This window comes from Furipterus horrens, unplaced genomic scaffold (genome assembly GCF_987537825.1).
Source record: "Furipterus horrens unplaced genomic scaffold, mFurHor1.1.pri manual_scaffold_8, whole genome shotgun sequence".
NCBI lineage: Eukaryota > Metazoa > Chordata > Mammalia > Chiroptera > Furipteridae > Furipterus > Furipterus horrens.
In genome coordinates, this window is record NW_028327178.1 from 74,795,794 (window position 1) to 74,816,678 (window position 20,885).

The following is a 20,885-nucleotide window of genomic DNA, read 5'->3' on the forward strand; positions in this document are numbered from 1 at the left end:
AAAACACTACCCACAACTTGTCAGAAATAGAAAATACATCACACTAAGAAAATAATTTTTAAAATTTGGTTTTTATCTTAAGATATTAAACTTGAATTGGATTTTTTCATTCTCACATTCAGGGGATAGTAAACATATTAGAAAAAATAATAATTTTTTCTGTGATTTTTGAACACTTAGAAGTATCTGAATATAAGAGCATATTGAAGATAAATTTTTTCTGGTGTAATTTATTAAAGAAAGGAGGTACAACATGACTTACCCTCACTAGAATCTTTGAAACATTCTGGCTTCTTTGCTTTGCTTTTCTTGTGGGGTGGAGAGAGGCCTTTTGGCTCTAATCCCTCTGGAAGCACAAAGATTTAAAACACATTTATTTAAATATTTACAAGTAGGATTCAATATTATGTTAAAGTTTAAAGATTTTTTCTTCTTTGTAAACCTGCCCATACAATGAGGCCTAATTGTAGATTTATCTGTCGTTAGTGGTGGAGCTAAATTTTGTCAATTCTCCTGTGAAAATAGACAAACTTAAAGTTCAAGCTTAAATATAATTTTTGTTGTTGACAACATTAATGATTTACACAAATGTGAAGTATTAAGTGCTTTTTTAAAAATTAAAATTTCTTCATAAAGCAACCTCGAATTATTTATTTCTTCAGAACTTTAACTTATTGACAGTTGTCAGTGTGCAATTTAATTCTAAAAAAAATACATGCCTGGAAACCTCTTCTCTCCATAGTATAGCATATCACAAGGCACAGATATCCATAATATTTCTCTTCATTTAATTTTTCAGTAAAGCAACCATAAGTTTTATTGTAACTCCCATCAGCTCTGCTACAGAATATATCCAAAATTCATCCACTGGGCTCATCTTATGCAATCATCATCCCAGTCTAAACCAGTAGCATCTCTTATCTGGGTTAATACAATAACCTTCTGAATTCTAACTTCTAGCTTTCTAAACCTTCTATTATTCTCCATGTAGCAGCCAGAGAGTTATCTTTAAAGCATAAACCAGATTATGTTGCTCATCTTTTAAAAAACCATTGCTCTTAAAATAAGATCTAAACCATTGATCTTAAAATACAATTTTATGATCCAGAACAACATGTAATTTGAGCTTCACTTAGTGCGCTAGCTTCATAACCCTCTTGTTCTTTGGCTTCAGATTTATTGGCTCCCTTTGTGTTCTTCATTCACTACTAGGCTGGTTCCTACCTCAGGACCTTTGCACCTTCTGCTCTTCTCTACTCCCTCCTACACACACACATGCACACACATTAATATTGGATTTGCCAAAAAGTCTCTATGTTTTCTTTCTGTAAAATGAAAAACACATTTTTTATTTTCACCAATAATTTTATTGATTTCAATATTTTGAGTATGTAGGTTATCTCCTGCATGGGGTAACACTGATTGTTCATAGTCAATATCTTGATTTGATCACTATCTACTTCAACTAGTCTGCCCAATCCGGAGCATCATCCAGAGAGAAATCTTCAGCATGAAACTTTGCAAACCACTTTTGATACATTTTATCAGTCATAGCACCTTTCTTAAACACTGAACAAATCTTTTTTCATGTGTGTTTCAGTTGTATTTTTTATCTTTCTTGAAATAAAGCATAATATGCCAAAAATGTTGCATAATTTATTCCATCTACAATATTAAAATGACTCTTGAGGCAGAAGAACACAAGAGGAATCAGAATACCTGATATCAAACTATACTATAAGGCCACTGTTATCAAAACAGTTTGGTACTGGCATAAGAACAGACATATAGATCAGTGGAACAGAATAGAGAGCCGAGAAATAAACCCCGGCCTATATGGTTAACTAATATTTGACAAAGGGGAAGAAACATAAAATGGAGTAAAAAGAGCCTTTTCAACAAATGGTGTTGGGAGAAGTGAACAGGGACATGCAAAAAAGCAAAACTAGACCACCAACTTATACCATACACCAGAATAAATTCAAGATGGATAAAAGACTTAAATGTAAGCCATGACACCATAAAAGTCCTAGAGGAAAACATAGGCAGGAGAATTTCAGATATTCCACATAGCAATATTTTCACCAATATATCTCCTAAGGCAAGGAAAATAAAGGAAAGAATAAACAAATGGGACTATATCAAACTAAAGAGTTTCTGCTCAGCAAAAGAAAACATCAGCAAGATGAAAATGAAACCAACCGTATGGGAAAACCTATTTGCCAATGATACCTCAGACAAGGGATTGATCTCCAAAATATATAAAGAACTTATATGACTCAACACCAAGAAGACAGGCAACCCAGTTAAAAAATGGGCAAAGAACCTGAAGAAATACTTTTCCAAAGAGGACATACAGAGGGTCCATAGCCATATGAAAGAATGCTCAACATCACTAGCCATCAGAGAGATGCAAATAAAAACCACAATGAGATACCACCTCACACCAGTCAGAATGGCCATCATCAACAAATCAACATACAACAAGTGCTGGCGAGGATGTGGAGAAAAGGGAACCCTAGTTCTCTTTTGGTGAGAATGCAGACTGGTGCAGCCACTATGGAAAACAGTGTGGAATTACCTCAAAAAACTAAAAATGGAACTGCCATTTGATCCAACAATTTCCCTGCTAGGATTATACCCAAGGAATCCTGAAACCCCAATTCAAAAGAACTTATGCACCCCTATGTTCATAGCAGTGCTATTTACAATAGCCAACTGCTAGAAATAGCCTAAGTGTCCATCTGTAGATGAGTGGATCAAAAAACTGTGGTACATTTACACAATGAAATACTATGCAGCAGAAAGAAAGAAGAAACCTCTAGCATTTGCAGCAACATGGATGGAACTGGAGAGAATTATGCTTAGTGAAATAAGTCAGGCAACAAAATACAAATACCATATAATATCACCTGATACAGGAAACTAATGAACAACACAAACAAATAAACCAAAATTGAACCAGAGGCATGTAAACAAGGAGCAGACTAACAGTGACAAGGGGGAAGGAGAGAAGGGTGTAAGAAGGGAAAGGGTTTAGTCAAGGAACTAGTATAAATGACTCATGGACATCGTCAATGGGGTGTGGATTGACTGTGGGTAGGGTGGGGGGAAGCAATGGAGGAAAAAGTGGGACAACTATAATTGAAAAACAATTTTAAAAATGGCTACACAAAAATTCACCAATTTTGATAAGTTTTTTAAATGCTTGCTGATATGACAGCTGTCACAATACAATCTAACAAAATTGTTTAGAATGAAGTTAAAGACAATTAAGAGTTATGAGAGCAATCTTACAGAAAAACACAAAGAAACTTTTAAGCCAGCCTAATATGTCTGCCTTCTTTGTAATCTCTGATCAAATTCAGCTCCCAAGAAAGGCCTTCCCTGACCATGGAATGTGAAGAATCTCTGCAAAGAAAATCTCTCCTAAATACATGAAATGGTATATCTGAAATCATCTTGTCCCCTTGTTTATTTCTTTATTGTGTGTCTTCCTCCTCCACCCCACACCCAAGAAAGTAAGTCCTATTAGAAAAGAGCATTTATTTTTTCTAATATTTCTTTTTTTTTCCTTTTATTTTTTGGTTTTTCAATTACAGTTGTCCCATTTTTCCCCCATTGCTCCCCCCCACCCAACCCACGCCCTCTCCCGCAATCATATCCCTCCCTGTTGTCAGTGTCCATGAGTCATTTATACAAGTTTCTTGTGTTCCTGGTGCCTAGCAGTGCCTTGAGAATTTCATTTCCAATTCTGTTTTTTTTTTCCCTTCACCTAAGGCCAAGATACAATGGTACCTTTGCCTAATTCTCAATTTCTTAGCAGCTGTCATCTTATGCCAGGCTTCTAAAATTTTCTTTTCCAATTTATTAAAAGATAAATAAGATAAAAATGCACTTGCTAGATGTGCCATTAAAACATTGGCATTATAGACTACAAAGGTTTTCGGGCACCAGGTTAGGTTTTTTTGTGGTTGCAAGTCAGTCACATCTAAGGCCATTACACAGTCAGGGTAAAATATGTTGCTAATGACTACATTAGTGACTACAACTTCTGTCACTAGGTGTGAAACTGACAATGTCCCTTCAGAATGGGTTCAGCAAAACAAGAATCAAGGTGCTTGAAAGAGCTCACTGATGCTGAGCTCAAGGGGATTTGTAAAATGGGCAAAGCAGCACTGAAATCTCCCTGGGAGTGGACTAACCCTTCCTTGACCCTGAAATGTATGCACCAAGAGGAATATTTTCAATGCTGGGAATTCAACTCCAAAGCAGTGCTTCATGAAAGTGCATGTTTGAGAATTAAAGTCTTAAATCTTGATTTTCCACCTGAATGGGAATTCTTAGAGAGCAAGTGTGATTTAAAAAGACATCTATTTGCCCACTTTTGAGATTTTAAGTACCCCAAAAGTACTACTACTTCAATTTTGAAAAAAGTTGTGGGACACTCCTTGGGTGCTCTGTGGGTACGGATACCTGTTAACTATGAACAGTCTTCTATGACAGAAGTATAGTATCAGTTCATAACACCCATGGAGTCACTCAAATAAAAATCACAGATACATACAGCCACTATGCTCAGGTTTCTACTTGTGGCTCAGCAGAAACAACTCTCCCTCTTGGCCTGGGAAGCTAAAGAAACATTTCTAAAAAGCACTTGATACTTCTCCTTGACAGTGTATGTATCACATTACATACTTGGCTTCTGTTTCTGGTAGAGGGCAGAAACCTGGATTTTTGCCATGAGCCCACGTGGCTTTGCCAGCTGAGAGACTCAGCTCTGCTCCTTGCTCTCCTGTGACTGAAATGGAATAGGTGGCTGCCGATTTTCTATCCCTCCTGGTTCAGTTTGGGGTCCATTTCAACAGTACATAGTCTTGCAAATGGGAGGACATAGGAAAACATTTACTATGCTAGGATTAAAGAAACATTAAAGGACTTAAAAAAAAATTGTAGGCATTTAAGCCAATCTGTTTCTACCACCTTTCACAGGGGCAGAGTCTCATCTTGAGGATGACCTAGTTTGACAGCATCTGAGATATTTCTGCCTCTTCTTACTATTAGAGTCTGAAGACAAGAGCACAAAGTTAAGACTGTGAGTTCTGAGATCAGATACACATAGATTCTGGCACTGATATTTAAGCAAGGAGCTAATGCTCTTAAACTTCAATAGTAACAGTCTCTACCTACAAGAGTTGTTCCATATCTTAAATGAGTTCAAGATACATGCTCAATTAAAATATGACTCAGCAGAAGTATGCTGGGGCTGACCTGAGCCAGCTTGCACCAACTAATTGGACCCATCTCTCCTCAAATCTGAAATTTGTTGACCTCCTGCTTGATAGATTGAGCAATAACCATAGTAGGTGTGTTCACACCAGAAAATTTTGCAAATTCTTCACAGTGGGCATTCTTCCACCCAGAGAAGTCAGTTTACCAGCACCTCACTGTTTTTAAATATTCAAATTATTATTCACTATCATTCACTAGAATTTGTTGGCTGGTTGATTCACCCACATAGCCCTTCCACTTAGGAAATTCCATTCTTAGAGATCCCTCCAGAATTTCTATTATACTTGTATGAGAAGAGGTCATGCAGGGTAAAGGGGAGGCAGCAGTTAATGGTCTTGGGAGGCTGGTTAAGGTCCTTCTAGGAGACCAGCATGCCCAAATATGAGATCTGAACTGAAACTAGCTTGTTTACCAATGTCTGGCAAGGCCAGCAGGCACATCATGAAACCATCCAGCACAGAAATCCCCCATGAGTTCAGCAATCAGATTAGGGAATGGAGAGCCGCTTCTGAAGCCCATTCAGCCTACATCTTTGTGCCACTGAGTGACAGCACTCTTGAGCCATTGAGCATGATTTGAACAGCTGCAACCAGCTGTTTGGAGACAAACCCTCCAGGAAACCTGGTGGGACTAAAATCAGAAATGATAATCCAATTAAGGTCCCCAAACCTCAAATGCTGACTCCAACCTCATGGGCTCTATATTAGCACTAATAATGAGTTCCTTAAAATCACTCAACACTTTGGATAGCTAGCTGCATCTCATTAAGAGGTCAACTCCCTTTTCCTAGAAATGTGTATTTATGGCACTTAGGCAAATTATCCTTAGCAAGATAAAGTTTATGCTGGCAAACTGAAAGGGCAGCACTCCCCACAGTTGAAGGATTTTCCAAGGATACTTTATGTGAGCAGGCTAAATGAGAAGAGCAAACATTAGCATTAAATTCATGGAATATAATCCAAGACAAGGTGACCACTTAGTCTTTATTCAACATATAGTTATTTTAAATAATGAAACATTCTATAAGAATTGACAATTTAATTGAAATTTTATCTTGGGCTTTAAGTTTTACAAAAGGTGATCAGAGTCCTGTCTTAGCTTGGATAGTCTCATAACTAGACACTGAGACAAAGGTTTGAATGCTCGTACTCATTTGAGAGATTATCCCAGGAAACACCAGAAGGGAGTAGGGAAGTGAGACAGAAAAGGGAAGGCAGGAAGGCAGCCAATAGTGGGTGTGCTAATGAGCAAGTTCCGCAGTAGAAAATCAGGGCTCAGATCTCTTGGGGATCTCTGGGAAATGCTATAGAATCTTGCTTCCCAGTACCACGTACTGCCCATGAGTACTTGAAATGTGGCTAGTCTCAATCGAGAAGTAAATGTAAAATGCAAAGAAATTTCAAAAACATAGAATGAAGAAAAATAAAATATATGACTAATAATTTTATATTGTTTATATGTTGAGATGATAATGTATTACATATATTATATAACATATATTTTATTAAATATTATTATTAATAAATTAAATCCAGTTGTTTTTCTTAGTTTTCAATGTGACTACTAGGAAATCTGAAATTATACATGAGGCTCACATTTGAGGCTCACATTATATGTCTACTGTACGGGGAGGTAGTAGAACATGCCTCTGATGTGTCCCTGCAGGGGTACTGATCAGCTCAGGTCCATTCTTGGTTGAAGGCTGCTCCAAATAAATTATCAGATATTTTAAGTTTGATTTCATGACCCGAGGAAAACATCAGCTGAGAGTCACAAGAACTTTCCTTAGAAAGCTGTTGGTGTTTTAAGGTGACAGCCAGTTGACAGGGATACAGGTAGGAAACTTACAGCTATTGCTACCATCCCACTTACACCTCCTTGATTCTTTCTTTTGATTCCCCCTCTGCTTCTCATGCCCTCTGATCCATTGCCCTTGGGAGACCAAGGGAACTTTAGGAATCAGACATGTTCAGGCTGAAGAAGAGCAGATAGAAGCTATGATCATTGTTCCAAAGAACTGTTATAAAGAAAGGAACTGGTATTATTTCTCCATGAAGGTAATGAGAGGTCAGAAGAGGGAGAGAAATTTTATTTAACAAGGAGAAGAACAATTTTAACCAAACTTTACTTAATGAAATCAGTTGCCTTGGAATTTAAAGTGTTCCCTATTAATGGAGCTGCTCAGACTAAGGTTGTCATTGATTTGTAGGGAGTTCTGGAATTAAACAGGAGGTTAAACAAAATTAAGACCTCTAAGATACCTATTTTAATTTTGAAACCTGTCCCTATTTCATACCTAGAGTAGTGTAGTCATCTAAATGGGGAACTTATACAACAGAATTAAGCCCTATACCTTTCCAATATCTGTTAGAATGGCAGAGAAAAAAAGCAATACTTTAAGAAGTGTTTTTTATGGTCCAAGAAACATTTCAGGTTTGTTATAATTTAATCCCCAAACAACACTGTATGGTGAGTTATTGCCCCCAGAGATGTAAACTGAGGTTATGAGAAAAAGACTCTTGCCCAAAGTCAAAACGTGATGGAACTAGAATTGAATTCAGGCCCATTGATTCATGCATTCATTATCAGGCACAGTTTGAGTGGCTATCTCAGTCCAGAACCTATGTTTTTAGCCACTAAATTTCTCTCATGAAACACTAATCTTTCTCTAGCATTTGGCAGGCATCTTAACTTCTGATGAGAGCATATCATATGTACAAAGCATATTTTCCAAAAATGGCCCCAGTAATATTTCAGGTCCTACAGGTTTTGCTGAACCTCAGAGTCTATTTTCTCTTCCTGTGAGCCTGAGTGGACTTGACTGACAGTTACAAAGAAAAATGTTCAGTAGAAGTGGTGCTATGGCACCCCTGAGGCTGAGTCCTATAAAGTGCTAAGCTCCCTCTGGCTTGCTCACTCTCCTTTGAGAAACCACTTTGGAACCTGGCAGCTATGTTGTGAGAAAGCCCAGACCACATAAAGCCATGCTTAGGTGTTTCAGAAAACTATCCAGCTAAGGTTTCAGCTGATTGCCAATATCAATTGCCAACCAGACATGTGAGTGAGGGTATCTTCAGATGATTTCAGCCCCAAGATGTTAAGTTTTCCTGCTGAGACCTCAGGTCTTGTGAAGCAGGTTTTTCAAGTCACTCTTACTATATTCTGTCTGAATTCTTGACCCATAGAATCTATGAACACAGTAAGTAAGTGCTTTAGCCACTAAGCTTTGGGGGTGATTTGTTACACAATTATATTAACTACAACATCATGTATCATTTTTACCTGTCAGGAAGCTCAAAGTCATGTTTTATACTTAAACATAGTAAATGTATTAGCGTAAGAGTTAGCAAAACTACTTTATCTTATGATCTTGAATACACACTTCTACTTTATTAACCTTATTTTGTCTTTTCTTTAAAAAGTGAAGTGTGCATAATCAACAGAATGATCTTGTCCTTAGAGTAAGAATAAAATCATAAATTAATACCTGAATCTTCTTTCATGTCAACATCTTTTTCTTCATTATCACCTATTAAAAACAGAAGAAAGCAAAGAACAATTCATATGAAAGCTAGAATTCTTCAATTTAACTAATTAAAAAAAAGAAAAAATCTTAGTGGAAATGAGAATGATAAATCATGCATTTTTACTGTGATATTATCATGCTAAATTAAGAAGAAAGTATACACATTAGAGCACAATATAACACTAAGGGCTTATATTTCTTTAAAAATATTATATATCTATAACAAACTATATATGCAATAATTTGTTTTGTTATAAAAATTATGTGTGGCCACTAATTTATTTAAATTCTTAAAAAATAAAAACCAGAGATGTTAAATGCCATATTTCCTGCATTTTAAAAATATAGGCATTCTCACCTTAAGTATCTGAGAAATGTGGGCATCACCATTTGGTTGTGATGAACACAGTGACCAATCTCTACACTGCATAATAAGAAGTACCAGTTTGCAAATCCCAGCCTTTAACAATGTGCTTTTACATGGGCCACAAGTTGTACCACTCCCATTTAACTCCTCTCCTCTCCTCTCCCAGTTCAGCCCCCTTTAACTGGATAGATAAGGACATGTGTTTCCTCTGTACACTGGTGACCTGTTTGCTACTTTGAACTTTTGTGTTGTCATCTCTTATTCTTAAATATTCCTCATATCCAGTGCCAAATCCTGTCTGTTTTCATGTTTTCTCATCTTCACTCACATGCTGCAGTCCAAATTCAGACTATCAGTGCCTTTTGCCCTACCTATGGTCTCCAAACCAGTCCTCTCTTCTCCCAACTTCTGACTCAAATTCCTTTTGCCTTTAGCTTCCAAATCAATTTTAAAATACAGCTCTGATCTGATTCACAACCTATCATTAGCTCCTCTCTGTCTGATGAGAAAAGTTTAGGCCCTTTGGGGTAACACTCAAGGTCAAGATATCTGGTCCCAACCACTTTTCTCAATTTCACCACCTCTGTTCCACTCATGCTGCCACCCACATGCAAGAAAATGCTTGAGTCTTCTCTATTTTCTCAAGGGCTTCTTTAGCTTCCTTTATCTGCCTCAGTCTTGGAAGCAAGGCCCTGCTCCATCTATTCACATTCATTTTCAAGGCCAAGCTGAGATGGCACAACATCTGCTCAACCCGTTTGAATAAATCGTGTTCTCTTTGACATATCTTATTTTAACTGCCCTCAGTGTATAAACTTCAAGGACCTTTGGATTTAAGTCTGCATACTGGCTCCTTCACCCACCCATTCACTAGGCACATGATTTTAGAGAAGTTGCCTAATTTTACTGAGTTTCAGGTTCATAAACCATAATAATACTGCCTCCTTTATGGAGCTGTAAGATTCAATGAGATAATATCACATAAAGCACTAGGACAGCTACTGAGACATTAAAGGCTAAATATTAGCTATTATTGCCATCAAATTCTACAGTTACTTGTTAACATATCTGTCTTCCTTATCTTCACCTCTAGATCATAAATTCTGCAAAGATAAAGACCATGTCTTATGTTCCTTTGTATTCCCTGGTACCTAATGTAATGCATTTTATGTACTAGAATCAATAAAGAAGCTTCCACTGAATTAAATTTCTGTTATTTCCTATGTCACTCCTGCATAGTAGGACACCATGTATCTATGTCATCATTTGAAAACAGTGAGGACTCAGTAAAGATTTGCAAATTCCTCCTGGATGTGTTTTATAGCATAGTCATTTTTTAGCCAAATTTATTCAATATGGCACTCTTTTGAGTTTAATTATAAATAAATATTAGAGGTATATTAGTAGAAAAGGAAAATGTATTTAAGTTGAGGTTTTAGAAAGGTAATTATTGATGGCCATCATTAGCTTTTAAAGAAATAATTTTTCTTCCATTCAATATGTTAGAAACATTATTGATTTTCTATATAATTTCTTTCTTTCAGTCTTCCTATGAATGCAATTTTGGGAGAAAGGATACCTATTTCTTAGAAATGAAATTTTCTAACTAAATGATTATCAAAGTGTTGCAAAGTAAGCTCTTCATAGGTTCTTCCCTGAACTTAATATATTTAAACAGAATTGTACTTCAAGAATCATTAAAAATATCTATGATGAGAGGCTCTCTAGCATCTCAGAGAGGGTGAAAAAGAGTCTCTAGCATTTCTAGGAAAAGATAAAGAAAGAGTTCAAAATCTCTTTATTTGCCAACCATATATCAATCAGTCCATCTGGCAAACACTCACAGGTAGCCCTCTGTGTGCAAGCATTTGTGTTTCAGGAGTAGAAAACACCAAGGTGAATCACTCTTAAGCAATTGTCTAGAAATCTATTATTAGTAAGGAAACTAGGATATGAAGATGAAGATAAATTTGAACACATAGTAGAGGGTTGTCAGTGCCATTACAAAAGGTGTCAGAGAAAGGATAGATGCTTCTAATGGGCTATTGGGATGGGTTAGAAAATGCAACAGAGCAGATCTTTGAACTTCACAGACTGTAATAATAGCATCATCCCCAGAACAACCCCTATGGATTGTAGGTCAGACTTGGTGTTTCCATTCATTCATTCATTCTACTCATTCCCTCATTTATTCATATACTTGTGAAGAGTATAGCAAGGATCTGAACTTAGACTGTTTGGGTTTACTTGCAGGTCCAATTTTATATAACTGTGTAATCTTGGGTAAACTACTCAAACCTATACCTTAGCTTTCTCATCTGGAAAATAGGGGTACTAAAAGCACGTTCTAATTTTCTAGAGTTGGTAATACATGTACAATGCTTACACAAAATGAGCATCCAATAAATACTGGCTGTCACTGTTAGGATGTCAGTATTTACTACTTTTACTACTTAAAAACCATTTACTGACCAGCACCATGTGCCAGAACTATGCGAGGTCCTGAAGAAACAGATTGACAATTCCTTTCTTCAAAGAGTTCACAAAGAAGCAGGTGATATAGAAAAGTAAAACAACTATCAGAAGAGGAAGTAACAAATTCTCTGGAGCAGGTAAACCAAGATTCTATTGGGAAACAGATATTTGCCAAACATTCTTTTGGGTGTGTCTGTGAGAATGTTTCTGTTTGAAAGTAACGTTTAATCAGTAGACTGAGTAAAGCAGATTGCCCTCCCTAATGTGGATGGGCCTCATCCAATCAATTTAAGGCTGGCCCTCCCACCAGTAAGAGGAAACTTCCCTGTGCTGGGCATCAGATTTTTTCTGCCTTTGACTCAAACTGAAACATCAATTCTTCCTGGGTCTCAAGCCTGCAGGCATTTGGATTGAAAATATATAATTGGATCTTCTGGTTCTTAGGTATTCAGATGCCTACTAGAGCTATGCCATCACATCTCCTGGATCTATGAATTGCCAAATAGAGACTCTGGAACTTGTCAGCCTTCATAATTGTATAAACCAATTCTTTATATATATATATATATATATATATATATATATATATATATATATATATATATATCCATCGGCAGCCGTCCGTCTCGAGAGACGATGGCGTAGCTTCTTGAGAGTCTATCTGCACCGCCGAGAATGGCTGTGCAGTCCGACTCGGGAGTGACAATCCCTGCCGCACTTGGTACAGGTGAAGGCAGATGGCCGTTGTTGCTGCTGTTGACGCTGCTTCCGCCTTGATCTTTTCTGGACCGCCTCCTCGTTGCGCGCAGCCTCTGCACGTGACGTACCTTGCCTGACCGCGAGCCTCCAGGCTAGGCGGTCGTCTGCTTGAACTTCCCATGTGTTGAGATTGATGGAGCATTGTGTCATGTCCTTTTTGCAGATGTCTTTGAACCGCAGTTTTGGGCACCCTGTCATCCTCTTGCCTTCTGCTAGCTCGCCGTAGAGGAGGTCTTTGGGGATACGGCCTGCATCCATTCTTTTGACATGGCCGAGCCACCTGAGGCATCTCTCGCTAAGAACTGCATGCAAACTGCTTATATTGGCTCGCTTCAGCACCTCGGTGTTGGGGACCTTATCCTGCCAGGCGACATGCAGGACGCGTCGCAGGCACCTCATGTGGAAGCTGTTGAGTTTCCTTTCGTGCCTTGCGTAGGTGGTCCACGTCTCGCTGCCATAGAGGAGAGTGCTGAGTACGCAGGCTTGGTAGATGCGCAGTCTGGTTTTCTCAGTGAGGCTGGAATTGTTCCACGCTCGCCGGTTCAGTCTGGCCATAACTGTGGCTGCCCTGGCGATTCTCCGGTTGACCTCCAAGTCGACTGACAGAGAGCTTGAGATGGTGGACCCGAGGTAAGTGAAGTCGTTGACAACCTCCAGGGTGTACCCGTCGATGGTGATGCATGGGGGAGTCCCCGTGCCTTGAGCCATAACATTCGTCTTCGTCAGGCTGATGGCTAGTCCGAACTCCTTGCATGCGTGGGAAAGGCAAGTGACTAGCTGCTGGAGTCCCTCTTCGGAGTGTGATGTCAAAGCTGCGTCGTCGGCGAAGAGCATCTCATGGATGAGCACCTCTTTGACTTTGGTCTTGGCTCATAGACGGGCCAGGTTGTAGAGCTTGCCATCGGATCTGGTGTGAATGAAGACACCCTCGCTGCAGTCCTTAAAGGCGTATTGGAGGAGCATGGAGAAGAAGATTCCGAACAGCGTAGGCGCGAGGACGCAGCCCTGCTTTACTCCGCTGCTGACTGGGAAGGCCTCAGAGGTTGCGCCGTTGTAGGACACCGTGCTGTGCATGTTGTCGTGAAAGGACATGACCACAGCAAGCAGATGTGGTGGACAGCCAATCTTCCGTAGCAAGCTGAAGAGACCGCTTCGACTGACCAGATCAAACGCCTTCGTAAGGTCGATAAAGGCGAGGTAGAGTGGTTTATGCTGCTCGTGACACTTCTCCTGCAGCTGGCGTAGGGAGAAGATCATGTCCACTGTTGATCGGCCAGCTCTGAAGCCACACTGGGACTCTGGGTAGACGCGGGAAGCACGGGTCTGCAGGCGGGCAAGAGCTGTAGCTATATATATATATATATATATATATATATTAGTGGTCCTGTTTCTCTATAGAATCCTGATTAGGTTGAAGCACTTAAACTTAATTCTGAAAATTAAACAACTTTAAACAGAGGAATGGCACACTATCTTTTGAGCAATAACATTTTTTTTATGAGAGAAATTTACTAAAAATCTAAAAAACACATGCCTTAATATTTTGATGTTATTTGTATAAAAAAATCAAGCACAGAGTATTTTTGGACTGCAAAGCACTGAATGTGCTGCTACTTATTAATGAAATGCATTTCACTTCAACATTATTTTATATAACATGTTCACTTGAGCCATATTTATGAAACAAGCATTTTTTTCTAACACAACCAGAAACCAAAGAGACAATATATAAAAGAAGATGGCCTATGGATACAGGAAATCACACCATTCAAAATTTGGAGCAGTTAGAAGACTGATGGAGCCACTGCCCTTTTCAGCAGTTCTCCCAGCATCATGCTTCTGTGTTGGAGAATGGAAATGAAATAAAAGGTTGTTAGTCAAAGTGATAAAGATACCATTTGAACATAGAGAGCAATCCATCCGATGACAGAGTTCTGTGTGTCGAGAAATCCAATTCCAGAAAATCCCCTTCCATCCCTAGGCAGAGACTGGCCAGAAGCTACAGCTCCATTTCATCTCAAGGGGCCTCTGTTGTTAATTTCATAATAGATGCTCTTGTTTACAACATCACTCTCTGTCAGATTACTCTGTTGAGTTCTGCTCAGGAAGTACAAATACAACTGAAGTTCTTATTTTAATAAAAAATGAGTGTGAAAACCAACTAGTTTCCCATGAATGACCAGTTTTCAGTAACAGTTAGCTTTATACACTTCGGAAACCCCTTCATAAGGAAGTATCTAACATGTTTTGAAGGCTATAATATCTACTTCACCTTTTTTTTTTTTTTTGATACAGTGTTAATATGAAAGTTTGTTGTCTTTAAGATACCCATCTTTGGAGAAGTATTTCATTCCTCAACAACAAACAGTCCTACCCTTCTTTGTAAAACAAAATATACCATGGATTTTTGCCATGACTTGGGATTTGTCTTACTCCTTCACCTAATGTAAGCTTGAGAATTTCTGGTCTAAAAATATACTGATATTTGTGTATGCTGGAGGAGAATCTTACAGAAACAGTAGCTGTTCTGCTTTTTGCATATCCAAACTGTGATGTCTAACTAACATTAATGCTGATACAGGAGTGCCTACATCATGCAGTTCCTGGGATTGAAGAATAGTATTCTCTTCATAAAATAGTATGTGTTTTCTTCTGGACTTGAAATTATAACCAAAATGCAGGTCCAACTGCCTGCTGCTATGAAAGCCAATATTCAAGATGCAGATGCTGATGTAAAGGAAAATGGTTTATTTGCAGATGCTGGCCATCTGGAAGATGGGGGACTCACATCACAAAGATAATCTCCCCATCTCAGTGGAGGCAGAGGTTGGTTTTTTTGTTTGTTTGTTTGTTTTGTTTTTGTTTTTGTAAGGAGGGAGAAGGGCACATAACAAAGTGATAAAGGGAGGGGTTTGCAAAGTTCTCTATGTGCAGAGGAGCACAGTCCATTCTGATAAGGCAAATGATGGTCTGGTGTACATCATCCTGGCTTCATGTCATCCTGGCTTCATGTCATCCTGGCCACATGATTGAAGGTCAGCAAAGCTCCCAGAACTAGGATGCTTGAAGGATGGGTCTGTATATTTTGAAGTTAGTTGCTAGGAATTCTTATACAAACATACTGTTTATCTACATGCTACGTATTAGTCAGAGTCGGCACTTACAGAAACAATGTCAAAAGAATGGTGGGGTGGGTTACAATTTCCCACTGTTACATTTTTCTACTGTTAGAAAATCACCTAGCTATCATGCACTGGATGGCATGGTTATCACAGGCCATACCCAGGACTCTTAGATTGGCTAAGGGACATGTATATGGATAGAGAGCAGCTTCAAAGCGACCTATAGGTTGTAGGGAAAAAGAAGTGTGTCATGAAGGAGAGAAAGTTACTCTCATTGGCTATTAAGGCAGCCCCTCCACTTTTAAGAAAACAAAAGGATGGGTACCTGAAATAGATAATACAATTTTCTTGTCAAAATTTCAGGGACATCCACACATATGGGCAGGCCTGCCAAGCAAAAACAATTATAGTGATTTTATTTCATGTGCTCCAAAATTTTTTCCTAAGGTTTAAATTCATACCACAGGCTTCTTCTGTAGTCTTTTTTTCCCCTTTAAATAATCATTATCTAGGATTTCTAGGAGCAATTTGCATTTACGGAGAAAGAAAATATTCACAAAAATCAAGTGCTCCAAGTTTTTTAGGATTTCTATGATGCCAGGAAGATGTTGGTTGCCTCATGGCTTCTTGTGAAACTTGACAAAGCATAAATTCCAAGCAAAGGATGACTGATAAAAGGAAAACCTCACAGAGCAGGAGTGCCATTGGGTTGAAAACTTGGATCCACTGAATCTCATATTCGCTAGATTCATTTTGTGCAAAGTGGTTGATAGGGCTAGGAGAAATTTTTTAAAAACCCAAAGCTACACACTCCCCCTATCCTAACTGGTTTTTGGTCCAAAGAAACACTCAAATCTCATTAATATATAAATAAATGAATCAATAAAAGGCTCTGCTTAGAAAACCACATGGTTCTGCTGCTTTTGGCTTGGCCAGTTGGGCACATGATGATACCCATTATTAAGATATGGGATTCAGGAGCAGTATGGGGTGCAGGAGATTTTGAATTCAGTTTTAGATGTGTTGAGTTGGAACACCTGAGGGACTCCAACTGGCGATAACCTCTGCACAGGTGAATATACCAGAGAGGAATGGCAGGAAGAGAAGTGAAGGAGAGTGGTCAACAGTGGCCTAATAAGGTAGTTTCTCACTTCCAAGAAACTAAAAGGATGGGCACTTGAAATAGGTCATATGATTTCCTTGTCAAATTTAAGTCCATTCAAGTAAGTTAAAGGCCACAAACGGTCATGTGACTCATCTAATTAGATATGCACTGGTTTCAATAACCATGCTCTACCCATCAGAGAGGTCCTGATAACCTCAAGAAGGACAGTATGGTAGCAAGGTAGAGATAATCACAGGGTTGCCGTGGATTTTGGAGGGAATAGCAAATAAAGGACATAACACTTCAAAGACATGTGGCCAAGAGTAGAAGTTAGACCCAAATGTAAAATGCAATATAGGTCGGAGGATTTTCATTTACTCTATTATTTATTTTTATTTTTATTCTTACTTCTGCGTCTTATTAGGAATTACTTAATTCATATCGTAGTTCTCAAAATTAATTATTTTCCCTTGCATTTGTCCCAGTGTTTTCAACTACAAAACAGAAACCAGTCTACTCAGAATGTTTGAAGAGTCTTTTAAAAGCACCCAGCAGGGGTCTCTGTTTAGATGCCTAGGGCATCCTCCCTTCTTCAACAGCATTTTGTCTAGTCTTTGTTTTATCAGAACTTCCTAACTAGATCAAACTGTGTAGTCAATGCTCCTGTCCCCAGGTCTTAATTTGTTCCGCTGTTTATCAGCATTTGCTACACACACTGCACAGTCCCGGCTTTTGAAGGGACAGATTGCTTTCTGTCTATACCTGCTGCTTGTTCTTGTACTCAGGTTGCTTGGTTACAGCCACACTTCACTGGATTTTCATTGGAGGCAAAATGTGTTTGTAGCTTTTGAAGCCTATCAAGTGGAAATGATTCTCACCCATTTCCTAAGCAGTCCACTCATTTATGCCGTGGTTACAGAGAACACGACTTGTATATTTCTAAACATCAATGTGATCCACACATTAAAGGTGTGCAAATATGCACAAATATGCCAAGTTCCTGTAAATATTCACAATAAAAAAACCAAAAACTGAATTCATTCGCTTTGTAGTTTTTTTTTTTATACATCGAGTGTCATTTGAAAAAAATACAATTCAAACTGGGTAAGTAAGCAGTTTATCTTGCATTTCTTATACTTATTTAAGAACAATTGTTTCATTAGTTTATTGGTGCTGCTGTAACAAATTTCTACACAGTTAGTGGCTTAAAACAACACATATTTTCTATCTTACAGATCTGTAGGTCAGAAGTCTGACATGGGTCAAACTGGGATAAAATCAAGAAGTTGGCAGGGCTGTGCTCCTTTTGAAGGTTCTAGGAGAGAATCTGTTTTCTTGCCTTTCCAGCTACTAGAAACCACCCACATTCCTTAGGTTGTATCCCCCATTTTCCATCTTTAAAACCCGTAAGGTTGCATCTCTGAATATTCTTCCATAGTCATGTCTGCTCTGACTCTCTTCTGCCTCCTCCTTCCAATATTTAAAGACTCTTGTGATTACATTGGGCCCACCAGGTAATTCAGGATATCATCCCTATCTTAAGGTCGGCTAATCAGCAACCTTAATTTCACCTGCAATCTTATTTTCCCTTTGCCATTGTAATCTAATTTAGTCACAAATTAAGATACCTTTGCTGGGAGGGCATTTTTCCTCTTACGACACCTGGTAATCAGGAAGCAGATTGCGTTGGGTAAAAAATTTCTAAGGAGTAGAACTCAGAACAATTCCATTTAGAAATGAAGTGATTTCCTATGGGATTAAGTACAGAGGCTTAATATCAAGGTCATTTCTGAGTTTTCAGTTTTTAACTTCATTCTCTTAAAAAGAGGCTTCTTCTTTGTTTCTTCTTTTACTTTCCTTATTTTCTTCCTTCCCTCTCCCCTTCTGTTCTTCTTTCCTTCCTTCCTTTCTTTTTTATATTTTCTTTCATATTTATTTTGTTTTTATTTTACCTTTCCTCATTGTTTTTGTTACAAAATAATATCATAAAGACAAATGACAAATGAGGAAACTATTGTCATCATATATTTGAAAGAATTAGTAATTTTAATATAAGATGAAATAGTCAATAAAAATGTGCAAAGGTTATATTAGCAATTTTGATTAAGATTTGGAGATGTAATAAATAAGTTGCTGACAAAAGAATAAGCCATATTAGTAATAAAGTATACTTTGTTACTCATTATTTACCTTATTGCATATATAAAAGTGATAACATGGAGTGTGCCTCTTTATGAAGGGGGGGTAAAGTCTCATATACTACTCACTGTAGTGTAAACCCTGTGCAATGGACAGTATGTTTGTGGTCTCCCAAATTATTATGTTGAGATCTTAATGCACAATGTGATGATATTAGGAAATAGAACCTTTGGGAGGTGGTTAGACCATGAGGGTGAAGCTGCCATGAATGGAATTAGGGCCCTTATAAGAGAGACCCCAGAGGGCTCTTTCTTTCCATCATGTAAAGATACAAGGGGAAAAAAAGACTGTCTGAAATGCAGAAGTGGGCCCTCTTCAGAACCTAAGCATACTGACATCCTGATCTCAGACTTCCAGCCTCCAGAACTGTGATAAATAAAATTTATATAGTTTATAAGACACCAAGTCTATGGTATTCTGTAATAGCAGCTCAAAAAGACTAGACAATTGTGTCACTTAATGCAAGTATTGGTGTTCATATTTTTTATTCTGTGAATGGTGACCCCTTAAGTTATTCAGTACATGGCATCCACCTATAGTGCTGCAAACACAATGGCCAATTTGACAATTACTTTCAAAAGCATCTTGGTTTTGTGCGCATTTTGAAAAATCAATTCCACTTTTAGAGAAGTATTCTAAAAATGTGAATGTGTGTCAGTATTTATCTATATGTTACTTATAAGCAAATAGAGAATAATTTACAATAATAATGCCACAATTCAAAGGTATGGTTTTCGGCAAACACTGTGTCCATTAAAATTATGTAATGGAAGATTTTATAATGATAGAAAAAATGTTCATAATGTGTGGTGATACACACAAGTTATAAGACTACATTTCTGGTTACTTGCATTTTTCTATTTTAAAACACCTGAAGGATAAACATCAAAATCTAATTTATCTGGACTGTAGGGTAGGAGGTATTTGTATTTTCTTCTTTTAGATTAACTTTTTTTTTTTTTTTACTACAAATCTGTACTACTTTGGTAATAAAAAGTATACACACACACACACACATACACATACATTTAAAAAGATCTGGATAACCTTTATGTGTGGAGAAGAAATCACAGATCATGCAATTTAGAGCCAGAGGAAGAGCCCTTAGAAATTATGTGGCCACATCTCTCTCACTTTTGATGTGTAGAACTGATACTCAAGGGATAACTGACATCTCCAAGATAACACCATGACTATGTGGGACAGAGAGATAGAGGGCCTAGATTTCCTGTCATCACCTTGACTTCTTAAAAACAATGGTACAAATTGCCTGTGGTGACTGGTGCATGGGGATCACATTCGTTACAGTCTTTAAGATGTTAAATGAAATAGAAATATAAGTGATGCCTCCACTTCTTCAACCCTCAATTTCAAAGGAAACAGATTGCTTTACTCACCTACAGGGAAAAACTCGCTCATTTTCTTTTTGTAGATTTTGAAGTCGACTTCTAAGAAGACACAGAAGATGATGCGATCCACCTAGAGGCAAACAATAAACACTCAAAGTAAAAGAAAATATGGCAACTGCCTTTTCAGAACATGGTCTTGGAACTAAAATCAAATAGGAAGGCCCTCTACAGATTTTTGGTGCTGTACTACTAACTACATAACCCCTGGATGGTTTGGCTCAGTGGATTGAGCGTCAGCCTGCGAGCTAAGTGTCGCTGGTTCGATCTTCCAGTCAGGGCACATCAGAGAAGGAAAACTCTGACTCCAAAAAACCTCCGCTGCCTTGCGGCATACCTCTTCAGGGGAAAGGCTAAGGGAGTAAACCCCGACAGAAAATCCGGAGCCGGAGTCCCTAAGGCGGTTTGACGCTGTAGTCAACACCGGCAACTCCTGCGGCGCACCTGAAGCCAAGCTGTATTGACTCCGTCTTTCCCTTGGACCCTTCAGCTGCGAAGAGAGGGGGTGTCTGCTGCATGGGCAACAGCAGACCCTCCATATCACCCTGCCCAGGCTCTGTAGCTTCATCGCAAGATGTCGATTCAACACGGGAGGAGACAGATACCGTGTCACTCCCGAGTCGGACTGCACAGC

General features: G+C 38.4%; 1 long non-coding RNA gene across 1 annotated transcript; it reads right to left on the minus strand.

Annotated features, from left to right (window-relative positions):
* Nucleotides 1–268: 268 nt before the first annotated feature.
* On the minus strand, nucleotides 269–20,290 carry LOC150003174 (uncharacterized). Its single transcript, XR_016512654.1, has 3 exons — nucleotides 20,243–20,290; nucleotides 8,780–8,821; nucleotides 269–346 (listed from the first exon to the last, which is right to left on the minus strand). It is a non-coding gene; the product is annotated as an uncharacterized LOC150003174 (long non-coding RNA).
* Nucleotides 20,291–20,885: the final 595 nt, after the last annotated feature.